At 40.1% G+C, this 12,344-nt stretch overlaps 1 protein-coding gene across 1 annotated transcript in view; it reads right to left on the bottom strand.

Annotated features, from left to right (window-relative positions):
* LOC121959517 (spermatid perinuclear RNA binding protein) overlaps window positions 1-12,344 on the bottom strand; it is a 92,305-nt gene that overhangs the window by 55,413 nt on the left and 24,548 nt on the right. Inside the window, exon 2 of the mRNA XM_042508862.1 lies at window positions 4,567-4,661. The gene's annotated coding sequence lies outside the window, so the exon portion shown is untranslated. The remainder of the gene's footprint in view (window positions 1-4,566; window positions 4,662-12,344) is intronic.

The raw sequence follows: 12,344 nt of genomic DNA, 5'->3' as shown, positions 1-12,344 counted from the left end.
CTCAACTCGGTCCCCAGGTTTAGTGTTTTCTCAGCAATTAGGTCACTTGTCTTACATCAGCGCTCAATTGAGCTCGGTGCCAAAACAACATGTGACTCACAAACTGCATCTCCTCTGCTTTTAGACTTTAGCATGCTAGTGTATGTGTGTTTCTGTTTGTGTGAGAAGAAAGCATTCAATTGCAACAAGGCATGAGACAAAGGAGGTAAGAGAGAGTGAGAAAGAGATTCAGCATCAACTTTTCCCCTTGGGATTGGTCGCCATGGCTACGGATGCATTTTCAGCTGAACGTGGGACAAACATAAAGAAGACAGAGAGATACACAGAGACAGAGAGAGAGATAACATGGCATGGAGTTTTTGTCATCAAGAGCAGAATTGTGAGTTAATGTAAATATATTGTGTAGATGTAATGTAGATGGTAGAACAGAATATATTGCAAATTACTGTGCATGTCAGTGCAGCAATGCAAGCTAATTATTCAGGATGCAGTTTCAAAAACACTTATGCCATATAGCGCTGCAGCTAGGTAACCACAAGACATTTGATCTCCAACAGAAAACACGTAAGGCGGCAGGAAAAAGCCGCGACCCAATACGCACTCTATGAACTCTAATGGAAAACAGAGACCAATGAGAACAAACAGCATCAAGAGACTATAACATCTCATCTTACAACCAGACAATCAGACTCCATTTATATTTCAAAAGCTTCGGAAAACTGTGACAATGGGCCGTCATGATCTAAGATTAGTGGAGGGCACCTTTAATGAGGAGGAGGGCACAAAAGGGATCATGTTTCCATGCTGGCAGGCGAGCCGTGGTATCACCTGAGGGCAATTTGTACGAATTCTGTAACAAACCTTAAGGAAGAGTAATTGAACTTGTGCGTCAAATCCTGTTTTCTTCTATGTGTCACCAACCAACCAAGATAATTCAAGTGAATTCAACTGACAGTAAATTATGCTTTTACTTTAATGGATACAGTCTCATCTTTTATGTCACACATCATGTCAAAACTATCCTACGTTCCATTGTGCCATAACTTTGAGACATTTTGCATGTATCAGCAGTTTGTTGATGATTTACTCTACATTTCTGAAAATGGTAAGCCGGCAAAAACTGTGCTCAACATGGGAGGCGACTGTCTCAATTTTTCTCTGCAATAGGTTTGTCAATATTTGCATAAAGTACAGCCAATGTTACTGGCGATGAATTATTTATGGAGACTAAAGGAAAGAGACTTGTAAGGGCTGGTTCTGCTTGACAGTGCTGCCATGGACCAACCAAATGTGTGCATGTGTGTGTGTGAGACAGAAAGACAGAGAGAGAGATCAGGCAATTGAGTGAGTGTCAGTTAGAGAGCGTGTGTGCAAGAAAGAAAGAGAAAGAGAGAGAGAGAGAGAGAGAGTGATGCGCTCTGCTGCGCTCACCGGCAAAGTCACTGCTTTCTCAAGGACACTGCGGCTAGGGGGCAAGAAAGAGAGAAGGAATGACACACAGGAAGAGAAAGCAATAAGGAGGCAGAAGGAAATAAAGATGCTTTGTGATAGAAGGCCAAGCAAGATGAAAACATAAAGAGATAAAATGAGAGTGGAGGAGGCAGCAGATGAGAAAAGTGTGACAAAAGAGTAAGAAATGGAAAGATGGGGGGCTGTGCTTCTATGTGAGAACGGAAATATTTCTTGTTGGAAAAACGCAAGGTCTACAGTATGTTGAGTAAGCAGAAAAAATGTTTGGCCTGAATCTGCTCAAAGTGACCTCTTCAGTTAACAGTGATCTCCCTTAAAAGCTGGAGGCTCGAAACATCAGCCCGAGACCCTCATTTAACTGAGATTGCTTCAAGTCGAGCAGTTGTTTTTTCCTTGCAGAGTACTTGTTGGGACGTTTTGGTCCTTAGATTTTGCTGCCTAGTGAGTGCTCCTGGCTTTCACACTACTCTTTGCAGTGGCAGACATGCCGGCAGTGGCATGGAGGGAGAGACCACACCATAAGGTGAAGAAGTGGTGAATTTGCAGCTCACAGCAAGTTAATACAACACAGTCTCTGGCTTTTGTTGAAATCTAGTGGCCGCAAAAATGTTGTTGCATTTTCAACCCATCGTTAGCACCATTAGCTTGTTTACTATATGACGTAGATGCTGCTGTCACACTTAACGTCCTGCAGAGCGCCGCTCAAACTTTGTATGGAAAACAAAATGAATTGCTGAATATTTGTATCGAACAGCCAGATCTGATTCAACTGACATCACTCTGAGTCAAGGTACAGCCCTACAAATTTTTAATCAAAGCTGTTGTCAGTTAATATTCATATGGATTTTCTGCGATTCCTAGATTCATCGTCTAATCCTTTCAGCAATAATACCACAAACAAAATGGACTAAGGCCAGCACAGACAACAGAGAGCACACTGAGCAGCAGCAGACATGGTATAGTTACGTTATGCACACTGGAGCAGCCTCTTCTGCCTGATACTTACGCTCTAAACAGTGATCCACTAAAACCTCCACAGAAATCAATTATTTACACACAAACACACATGCAGACCCCAAAACGCTCCCACTGAGATGATAGTGGGGAAGGCCGCTGGGTGCATTGCATTAAAGCTACTTTACATAGATAAATAGGCAGTTTACCAAAGCAGTGAGTGAAGTTGGCAACCGCTCGGACCACAGCCCCTGACCAGCTGTGATCAAAAAAATGTGTCTAACCTGAAGGCATTCCCAGTGTATGTCTGTAATACCAGATCACAAGATGAATGTGGGGCCTGTGTTTGTTCAGATACACAGATGGGGAGGCAGAGATACATACGCAGATGGATGCAAAATAACAATCAAGTATGGTGGCGCTGAAGCTTTTGACATCTTCTTTCTGTCTGTCCACACTGGTGGGTAGTTGAAGATGCAGGAGGGAACAAATTTGAGCTTGCCACTCACACGCCAACCAGCTCTTAGTAAGACGCCTGTCGGACATAGAGACAGTTTAGCGACTGTGGAATATTATTTAATTCGTGGTTTCCTAGAAGACTTGCACCCTGCCTGATTTCGCCTCGTGGCAAAATTTGAAGTCAAAGTACACACGCATAGTCAGTCAAACTGCTGATCTGTACCCTGAGAGTGCACTTAATCCGAAAGAGAGGGAACAACACACAACCAACCGCATCAGAGAAAAGACCACAACAATCTCCAACCAAGAGCGGAGAAGAGACAGTCAATCTCATCCGCTTCCCAAGAAAAACAATAAGGTTAGGCTTTTTTTTTACCAATACTGTGACCCAAAAGATCAATTCCACTGAGTTTGGACTCAATTCAATGCCTTCTCAACAAACCAGAAGGTGAAGTGGCTCCCAGAGCACAAACAGCACAGGCGATGTGCATCAGGCTAGTATAGGATTCTTGTACCCTGAGGACACCTTGCAACACCTGCAAGGAACAGCATCTGTCCTGACTGCCCTACATGATGTTGCACAGCAGAGCAATCAGAGTATTCTTATGGACCAAGTTCCATCTGAAAAGTTTTTGGGTGGCTCTAGTCGTCAAAATAAGGTGATGGTGAAAATCTAAACGGTTGTCCTCCATAATGGGAAATTTGTGGAGACACACGTGCTGCTGCCACTGCCAAGGACAAGGTCAGACTGGCGCACACACATGTTTTGCTCTGCGCAAAAGGTAATTGGCTTTGATCTGCCAATCTTCAGGACCTGTACACCTTCAAGACGGTGAGGTGGTCGGAAAAGATCACAGCCGACCCCCTCCCAACCTAAACACAAACTATTTGACACTCCCCTCTGGCTGGAGGCTGCAGTCCATTGCATATTCTTTTATTCCTAATACTGTGAACCCTTGCCTCCTATAGAATATATTATTGCACATTCTTGCCAAGCTCTTTCACTTTCAGCATTTACATTGTACAGTTTTTTAAAGGTATACTATGCAAGATTGTCGGGTTCGGTTTGTAAACACATTTGCCAGCAAATGTTAAAGCAAAAGTCAACCTCAAATTAACTCTTGTTTGGCATTTCACCTTTCTATATTTGCTTTTTTCAGTGTGTCTTTCCTGGCACCTGGTTGCTAGCTATTTATAACATCTTGACCCCCTGTTGTGTGGGTACACACCACACTCATAAACGTCCCGAACATAGAACATGAGAATATACAGGTAGAGGGTAGAGTCTCTGCAGAAATCTATACCACCACACACTTCTAGTGGGTTGTGGATGATGACTGATAGAGACTATGTCTGTATGAGTCCATACTATGTTATTTTTAAGAAATTCCTGCATAGTACAACTTAATAATAATGATAATTCAATATTTTTAAATATTTCTTTTTCATGCTCTTTAGTTGTGTGTCTCATCTATGCACCAAAACACCACAGCACATTCTTGTATGTGAAAAGCTACTTGCCAATAAACCAGATTCTGACTCTGAAATTCTTGTCATAGATATGTGTTGTTTTCTGACTGACTGGGCTCCTCTGTGAACAATGACCCAACAAGCCTACAGCAGCCAGATACAGTGAACACAAACTAAGAGATAAGAATCGATTCTGTTATCCTTTTCACTCACCTCCCTCTGTCCTCCAATGTACCCACTTTTTTTAGCGTCTGTCAGCCAGTGTGTCTGTCTGGAGTTGCGGCGTCAGAGCAGGCACGGTTCACTACCTGAGAAGACAAAAGTTCAGAGGTCAGCAACAGCACTTAAGGATCATATTCAGCTTGACTTCAGTGACACGTTAACCAGCTGACATCACAGTGAAAAAATGAGGTGCAAATAAGGATATGCTTGTCTACTTAAATAGAAATGTAAGTATCATGCATTTCTCTTACACAAGTAGGCAAGTACACAAATACACACTCCACTGCTATCTACACAAGGCAAAAGAGAGCTGAGCAGACACTGAAGGATGAGAGGTTGAAAGACTAAAACCTCCATTAGGCAAGTGCATGTTTAATCTCTGTGTGATAAGAGTAATTATTTTGCACTGAAGTATGACTGATTCACTTATGCACAGAGGCAGACCCTCATTGTTATATTACGCTCTGCCCTCCCTCCTGCAAACATCAGCAGAACAGGCAGCGGAGAACTTTTGAGGGCAGAGGGGACGAGGCCTGAGGAACCAGGGCTGAGAGGGCACTTAGAGTGCAAGTAGAGATCATAAGAAGGGACAGAAGTGTACAAACACTCACTGACCAGAAAATTAAGACCCTGCCCCTGCAGAGGAAGTGGACCCTCCCTTCCTATTTGCAAGTGTAGCTTCATAAATACATGCATGCAACATCAGTTTCATTTGCACATTTGCGTTCCAGGTTACAGAGACTGAGCCTGAAACATATTGTATCGCAGATTTTTAGAGAACGCTGTAGTTTATTCCTCTGGGACATGTTTGACTTTGAGAAAAGCTGCGTATTAGCTTGTCTGCTGAATTCTCACAACTTTCTGAAGCTTACATAATGCACTGCTGAACCATTCTCCTTTTATATGGAACAGGGATGTTGCTCACTTACATTTTGATAGAAGTCTGATGCCTAACCATACTGCTATAAGCACCATCTTCAAAGTACTGTGTATAAACTAATTTACCAACAGAAAATGTGTTGTTTTTTAGGATGTTTCAGCTACTTCTAATCTCAGTTAAAACTTATTTTTACCTAACAACCATAGTTACTTGAGACTTTACGGTGAAACAAAACTACAGAACAACTCAAGAGCTGCTGGCTGCTCTGCAAAGCACTGTTGTATCTTTTTGTTCACATTTTCGTTGTGGCTCCTAGATAGACCACGGTGTCCTCTTTCTTCTATTAGCTCAAACATCTTTAGGCCCCATTAAAGGATAAACTAGCTGGAGTCATTAAATAATCTTGTTGGGTTTAGTTTGTATGACTGTAAATTAACGAGAACAACCCCGACTGCTGGACTACTGGGAAATATCAACTGCACTATTTTTTCAGTATTTACGTGTGAAGTCAAATGTCTGCAGCGGCAATAATCCAAACAGACCATGCAAACTGTATTGCAATGCATAACATACCAGAACTCATAAAACGGAATCACGCTCCCTCAGGTGTAGCAAAAAGTGACAGTGATAGTCCTGAAAAACCTGATACAACAAACTGACGGTATTGCACACTCCTACAAATATGTGACACGGTCAAACAGCCAAGGAAATCAAAGCAGAACAAATCTACAGTATTTGCTTTGTGTTGCTTGGGGAAGCGATCACACCTTGTTTAACAGAGCATAACTGAGTTGGGTGTTGGTCGGTGTGATGGATGTAATGTCATGGTCCTGCAAGACAAACTGGTTCCCAGTTTGATTTCGATTTCAAGTGATTCTTTTTTGCAACTCTGACACACACTAACACACACACACACACAAAATCAGACTTACAAGTTCGGTAAACAAGCACACACATAATAAAATTTTCCTGTAGAACTAGAAAAGCAAGTGCTGACCCTCCAGGGCTGAAAAGTGAAATGAACGCATAAATAACAAAAAATGCACTTCCTCAACTTGCCACCTGAGGCTCACTCCAAAAGCAAGTCAATCCCTATAGACTCCCATGTCAAAACCTAACTTAACAGCAGAAATAAACATGTTTATATGCTGGTACAAAAAGCAGTTTTGGTCTCTATAGCTAATTTCCAAGTTAATGACAACTATACAGGAGGTGATTTTTTTCTATAATTTACCAGTTAACATTTTATTAAGACATGAAGTTACGCTTAATTATGGGTGGGCCACTTGAGTGACAGACTGTCTGCGAGGCGTCACTACAGTCTATAGCCCCTTTCATACATTCACTGCAAACCTGAAATTATCTCGACATTATCAAGAGGAGCTGTATGTGAGAACATAAATGTCTAAATCTGAGCGGACATTAAACTTAATCCTGCCAGTTTCAAAGTACAAAGTGTGTATGATGTTGGATTGAGGCCATGTGTGAATAAAGCAAGTCATTGTCCAGGATTTCACAGCAAGCAAGTGGCCATCACAAACCAATGGCGATGAAGCATCATTAAAATCTTATTTATTTATTTATCTTATTTCTTAAAATACTCTCTGTGCTAAACTCTCTGGAACTCTTTAACTTTGTATTTATTCATGTGTTTGAGAAATGTCCAGGCTGTCACTGACTCATTTCATTTTATAACACCATTTTTTATTTTGTGTGCTGTGTTTGGACAGTTGGACAATTGGCAAACAAGATGTGACAAGAGGGGGGTGAGCATAAAAAAATGAGGTCATGTTGACATTTGTATTACTTCTGTTATATACGTATATAAAAAAAAGTGGCATTTGAAAGCTTATACGTCATACAACAAAAATGAGTACACTTCACACTATTCAGCAGTTTGTGTCTTGGACTGAAACTCAAAACTATGACTTGTACAGTGTGCAAATATAAGAAAGGAGAAGGTAAGAAGGACATGTAGCCTGTGTTTTCCCTAAATGTAGACTCACTATCGAAAACAATTCAGTCTGTTTTAGAAATAACAGTCTGAGAATGACAAATATTACAAACTGTATAACACATTCAAAATGGAATTGACATATAAATCTGATCACATTCTGTATAAAGCCATGCTTTATTGAGTGATGTTAATACTATATCTTATAATAATATAATTTAATCTCCAGCTGCTTATTTTTCACAGAAAATCTGGCAGATGTGTTAGGCGGGGGTGAAGTATAGCATGCGCATTAGCCTTAAAAACTCATTTTTCACACCCATAACAGGCATGGTGAATCAGTATAAAAATGGAGAATATATAAAAAACCACATGATATCACAGATTTGTATTTTTCTCTCTGTAGCAGAGCACTTGAGAGAGATGGGTTAATGGAGACATACTGTCAGATAATGGTCTCCAGTGACTGACACGTGTTCTCGTTGGAGTGCTCACGAGAAAGAAAAATAAACCTTCAGCCGACAGCATTATCTAATTTGCCGATCCTTCACGTCTCATTTGTAAACCATTACTGATAGTGAGAACTAAGAAGCTGGGTGTCAAACTGAGAAGCAATGGTGCAGTGGAGCATAAACAAAGACATAATTTTATGCTGCAGTAGATGGTAGTAAGAACCTGACTCAGTGCATAAAACACAACCTGTAAGAAATTGAGCACATAAGTGACATATTGATGGTTTCATGATTGTCTTTTTTTAAATCGTAGAAGCTGGGGGAAATGTAACCAACATGGAAATCTAAACAACAACACATGAGCTTACACAAGTTTATATACCACCACAAAACACACAAATTAATGGGTCTGTTTTCTTATTCTTAAGGGTATGCATTCTGGTCCATATGCAGCCCCAGCGTGATGAATAAAACAAGGCAGAGCACTCGCTATCTACATCTTTGAATAAAGCTAAGCGCTCTCCAGCTCTCTGGAGTCAACCCCATTCTAAAGCTGTTCATTTCAACATGCTTGAATAAGGAACTTTTTTACTTATGAGCCCTGAATTCACCAGATGCATTTCACAAACTTTAAACCTTCACATTGTCAGTTTTGATTCTCCTGAGTGCAGGTGCCTTCGCAATTCCTCCGTCTCTGGTGAGTCACTCAGGGAGTTCCTGATCAAAGGGGCTGTTTAATCAGCTTGAGCCCTCACAGTGTAATGTGTAGTGAATGATGATGTAGCCATTAGCCAGACAAGTAGTAGGAGACTACAGCCAATAATAATAAACTTAATGAAGTGTGGACACAAAACAAAGGTGGCTGTTTAAAGCAAAAAGGGACTTTCAAATGACTGGACATTTTCAAATTTATAAAAACTGCCCAAAATGTGATGGCCCATACTGTAACATCAATGCCACTGCCAGTTCTACAACGATAGACATTTAAAGGGACAGTTCATTTTTCCTCTTACTTGTATGGTAATTTATCCATCTAGATTGTTTTGGTGTGAGTGTTGGAGATATCAGCCTTTTCTCCATTTTAATTAAACTAGGTGGCACTAAAAGCACCAAAATAAATTTAAAAAACTCAACAGCAATGTCTCTTTCCAGAAATCATGACCAGGCTACCCACAGGTTACTCAAGATAATCTACAGACTGTGTTGTAAGCAGTTTCATGTAGAAACTATTTTCTTTCTAATGAACACAGCCATATTTTCACGCAGAAGGATGTGTGCGTCTACTGCAGTGATGAGCACAAGCCTCTTGTCCATGAGTAAATGCACAGTTCCTTCTGCATGTTGATATGGTTGTCAGGTGTATTTTGGTAGATATTAAATAGTTTCTACATGAAACTGCTTTCAACAAGGTCTGTGGATTATCTTCAGTAACTGGGTCCTGATTTTTGGAAAGAGACGTTGTTGAATTTTTCAAAGATATTTTGGGGGGCTTTGAGCACCACAAGCCGCACACCATCTAGTTCCATTATATTGGGAGAAGGCAGACATCTCTATGACTGATATCTCCAACACTCGGCAATTCACACCAAAACAGTCTAGAAAGATAAATGGCACTACAGGTGATATGCATTTTTGATTTGGGAGTGAACTGTCCCTTTAAAATATAACTTTTCCACAATAAAAACCCCAAATTAATTTGTACTGTCGTTCTAGTCCACTTTTTAATTACCAGTTCTTTAATTTTTTGCTTCAGTTCTTTGTTGGGCACAAATTAATTTTCTTATTCATAATGACAACACTGTCGAGGATTCCCTAAGGTTCCTGGGCTATCTCCCTACAGTGAATTGCTTATCTGGTTGTTATCTGCTGTTATTTTAAAACATGATAACGTGACTTTACTTTATGTTTTCTGTAATCATCATTGCAGTATAGGTACTGTTCTCCAGGCTGTATTATTATCATGAAGCCAATCAGCAAAACAAATTCTGTTGATTTAGCGTTTTCTCTATCACTTTCTTAATCAGGTTATTTTAATAACATTGCAGTTAAGTAAAAATGTGGTCAATGAGACGTTCTTCAGTTCTGAGCCTAAGTGAGATTGACGTGTCATGGGAAGCACATTAGTTCATCTCACTGTGAAACGGTAGAGTGCTTTCATAAAAATATAATAGACCATTCCGTTTAATTTTAAATTAGTTTTGCTATTCAATTTGCGAAATAAAATTAAAATGACAATCCCTTTTTAATATTCATACACTCTAATAGTAATTATGATGTGAGGGAGTATCCCTAACCTCGTTCTCAATTTAAAAATATTACATGTAATCCTAATCCAGATAATCTCCGTTATAAATCATTTTCATTACAGTGATGCTTCTGCACGCACGCTTCTGATTTGTATGCATTTAAATACATAAAAGGACAATTTTCTGAATTAATTCTAAGACTCCAGAGACCTGGATGTATGTCTGTGCATTTCTGAACCCAAGGTGGAGGTAACCAAACATAAACAAACATAAAAAAACTCAAGAAAGCATACAACCACAGAAAGCTTGCAGTAAATAGAGAATCACGTGCCTAAGAGGAACAAAGCCCTCTCTTAACCCACAAATGCACACCCTTACACTAGCACACACATGCATGGTGCACACACAAACACAGCAGAGGAAGCCCTGCAATTGGTTCTCAGTTTCTATATTCCCTATATGAGACCGGCTGGCCCATAGATCTCCCCTGACTTAGCCTTGGCTTTGGAATTCCAATCAAGAAACAACTAGAGGGTGAAGGGTGAGATGGGTTGCGGCTGCGAGTGTAGGTGGGGGGTGGGTGAGAAGACAGAGAGACCTGGTTTATATACAAAACATATCGATAAAATCCATGTTTGCATCCTTTCCAGAGCAACAACAAGGCACATATTGCAGCAGTGAATAAAGATGCTGATACACGTGATAGAGGCAGAACGTGAGGTTGGGGAGAAGGAACGCGGGACGGAGTGAAAACAGAGGGAGAGGTGACAGGGAGTTTCCGTGCTCAGCCTGTTGTTCTTCATTCTTGTGTGCAGCCTCCTTCCACTCAACAATAAAAGCAATTTAAGATACAGATGCAGCCATTGCAGAGTAATTTGCAGCTGAGTGTGTTTCTTTATTCCTGGGAGCAAGTGTTCAGGGGAATCAAATAGCCTTCTCTTGTAAAAGAAATGATCTAGTGACCAGTTCAACTTTTGATTTTGAGAATAAAACACTCATCTATTTTACTACATATGAAAAAAGAATGGCCTTAAAATGAAGAGGCTGTACTGCAGGTTTGACTGAAGAAATAAAGAATTTCGAGGAAAGCTACTGCTGTTAACACACACACACACACACACACACACACACACACACACACACATTAAAAACACACTCTGCTTTTATATTAGGTTGAAATAAAAGCCCCAAAATTCTCTGAAGGCCCGAAGCCTAATTAAAAAAAGAACGATTTCAATTTACAGAGTAAGACAATGTAATGCTTTTTCAGCATTGTATTTTTCCACCATCGATCAAAGGGTTCCTCTTCCCTTTGTTCTGCAAAAAGAAGTGAAAAAGTAGATGCCATCTAGAATAAGTGAATTTGTTGTGCAGAAACTTTTTGTTGTCTTGTCTTAAGTGTTCCTGAAGGTACATGGTCAGCCGCATGACTTCTATTTTTCAGTTTATTCAAGCAGACTGAGCCGGGGCTGTAAGAAAAGCTGAACGCAAAAAGTGCACACACTATTATGAACTGCAAACTCATTCATACTTTTATGCACAAAGTCTGCAAAGAAAACACTAAGAGAGCGAGCCCCAGTCCCTGGTTGTGTTCTGACGTCTACAAAGACAGCTCTGTTTCAAACATGACTAGAGCCCCCCTCTGTGTTATCCATACAGCTCCGGCAATCGCTGCTGGATTGTGGGCACCCTTGTGTGTCTAGGCGTAGGTCCCTAAAATCACAAATCAGGCTACATTCAGCGCTTGTCTAACACTAACCCATTCTGCTGCAGAACACACACTTGTACACATACATATAGGACTCTATAGTGCAAAGTGTCTTTGACACTAATGCAGGGTAGAAGGCATAACTTAGACATCCTGCATGGAATTGCCAATACGCTAACACACCAAGAAAAGAACATAAAAAAGACCATCATGCTATGATGTTATAGTCATAACTCTTGTGGCTGACAGCATACTGCGATACAGGAAAAACATGATATTATTTTTTCAAACCTTAGCGATATCTGACAGGTTGTTTTGGATCAGAGGAAATTAAACTAATAAGATGTCTTTGCATGAGTATTTTATGTGGTAAAACTCTCTTTATATACTCTTTTTAAGTATAGTGTTTTATTTAGAGCTGAAACAAGTAATTTATTGATTACTTGATCGACAGAAAATTAATTTGATAATATTTTAATTGTTTCAGCCATTTATTTTTCTAGCAAAAATGACGAAATATTTATTGGTT

Source organism: Plectropomus leopardus, chromosome 20 (assembly GCF_008729295.1).
Source record: "Plectropomus leopardus isolate mb chromosome 20, YSFRI_Pleo_2.0, whole genome shotgun sequence".
NCBI classification, from domain to species: Eukaryota; Metazoa; Chordata; class Actinopteri; order Perciformes; family Serranidae; genus Plectropomus; species Plectropomus leopardus.
Note: the sequence above shows the minus strand (reverse complement) of the source record. Positions and strands in the feature narration are given on the sequence as shown.